The following is a 2,226-nucleotide window of genomic DNA, read 5'->3' as shown; positions in this document are numbered from 1 at the left end:
CACATCTTCAAGTTACCGGCAAGAAATGAGGGCGGAATTTGAGATTGCAACAGGTTCACCAGTGCAAAGGTAATTTGATCATTCACATGAAAATTAAATCCACAGTCTTTTCTTCATCACCAGGTCCTAATTAACTGAACTAACCAGTCCTTTTTAGCAGGGATTGCCAAACTATGGTTCACAGGCCAACTCCAACCTGTTTGTAAGAATGGATGTTATGTTTTTTAGATGGTTAGAAAAAAATCAAAAGAATATTTCGTGACACATGAAAATTATATCAAATAAAAAAATATATATTGAAACATAGCCCCACTTATCTATTTAGGCAAGACGTGTGGTTGCTCTTGTACCATAATGACAGAGTTTAGTAGTTGTGGCAAAGACCCTATAACCTGCAAGACCTGATATATTTGCTATTTAGCTCTTTACAGAAAAAGCCAATTCCCAGCTCAAGGCTGGGATCGGTGGCCTCACACCTACAATCCCAACACTTTGGGAGACCAAGATGGGAAGATGGCTTGAGCTCTGGAGTTTGAGGCCAGCCTGGGCAGCATAGGGACTGCCTCTCTAATATCCCTAGCTCAATATTATAAATATTATACTGATATATAAAAGGCAGAAACGACAGTTGAAAGAACTTATATTTCCAAAATGCAATTAAGGACACATCCGGCCGGGCATGGTGGCTCATGCCTGTAATCCAAGCACTTTGGAGGCCAAGGTGGGCGGATCACCTGAGGTCGGGAGTTCAAGGCCAGCCTGACCAACATGGTGAAACCCTGTCTTTAAAAAAAAAAAAGGACACATCCTTAAAAATAGTTGGGGTTTTTTTTTTTTGAGACAGTCTTGCTCAATTACCCAGGCTGGAGTGTAGTGGCACAATCTCGGTTCACTGCAACCTCCACCTCCTGGGTTCAAGCAATTTCCAGCTAATTTTTTTGGTATTTTTAGTAGAGATGAGGTTTCATCATTTTGGCCAGGCTGGTCAACATTCCATTGGAAATGGAAAAGCACAGGGACAGAATTGGTTAATGTTGCATAATATAGCTTTTACCTTCAGCACATGGCATTCATTAAAAGCCTGGATTTTTGGATTGCTTTTCCAAAAAGGAAAGGAATACTAATTCATTTAATCAATTAGAGTCAGATACTATTCATGTTTTCTGCTCTTTGATTGTTGTTTTCTGTGGGGACTTAAAAAAGTGTGCTGAGGCCGGGCACAGTGGCTCACACCTGTAAGCCCAGCATTCTGGGAGGCCGAGGCAGGAGGATCACTTGAGGCCATGTGTTGGAGACCAGCCTGGCCAACAGAGTGAAACCCCATCTCTACTAAAACTACAAAACTTAGCCGGGCATGGGGGCGCACACCTGTAATCCCAGCTACTCGGGAGGCTGAGACACAAGAATCGCTTGAACCTGGGAAGGAGACTTTGCCGTGACCCGAGATCATGCTGTAGCAGGCATGGCCGCGGCAAACAGATTTCCCAAACACCGAATACAGGAGGAAAGAGTTTATTATTCGGCGGGGAGCCTGGGCATGATTGGTCCAAAGCCCAGCTTATCTAACAGAGGGAGGTTCTGCCTTTATGTACGCTTGTACTTTAGATGTTACACATGGAAGAATCTTGGATTTGTGGCTTTAGAAATCACATATGAAAAGGGTCTCGGTCTACAGCTGCAGGAATTACATATGAAAGGGTTCTGGTTTACAGTTTTAGGACTCACAGGTGAAAAGGTCTCTGTTTACAGTTTCAGGAATTACATATGAAAGGGTCCTGGTTTACAGTTTTAGGACTCACAGGTGAAAAGGTTTCCGGTTTGATCTTGTTTTAAGTAAAAATAGTGTCTTCCAGAGAGTTTCCCCAAGACCAAGCATGTCATTTTCAGGAAGGAGATTCAGAAGGCGCCAGCTGGCCTGCTCTCTCTTCTATTGAGCTGCACAGTGGATGACAGAGGGGGAGGGAATCCTGGATGCCTGGGTCTCCTTCCTCAATGCCACTGCACTCCAGCCTATATGACAGAGTGAGACTCAGCCTAAAAAAAAAAGGCTGCTGAGTCAGGTAAAATACAATGGTGGTTTAGTCAACCTGCACACAAGTTGGGTTAAAATTTCAGAATGGGCCGGGCGCGGTTGCTCAAGCCTGTAATCCCAGCACTTTGGGAGGCTGAGGCGGGTGGATCACGAGGTCAAGAGATCGAGACCATCCTGGTCAACATGGTGAAACC

The sequence above is a fragment of the Cebus imitator genome, unplaced genomic scaffold (assembly GCF_001604975.1).
Source record: "Cebus imitator isolate Cc_AM_T3 unplaced genomic scaffold, Cebus_imitator-1.0 Scaffold121, whole genome shotgun sequence".
Taxonomy (NCBI): Eukaryota; Metazoa; Chordata; class Mammalia; order Primates; family Cebidae; genus Cebus; species Cebus imitator.
The sequence above is the reverse complement of the archived record's forward strand: the minus strand, read 5'-3'. Positions refer to the sequence as shown.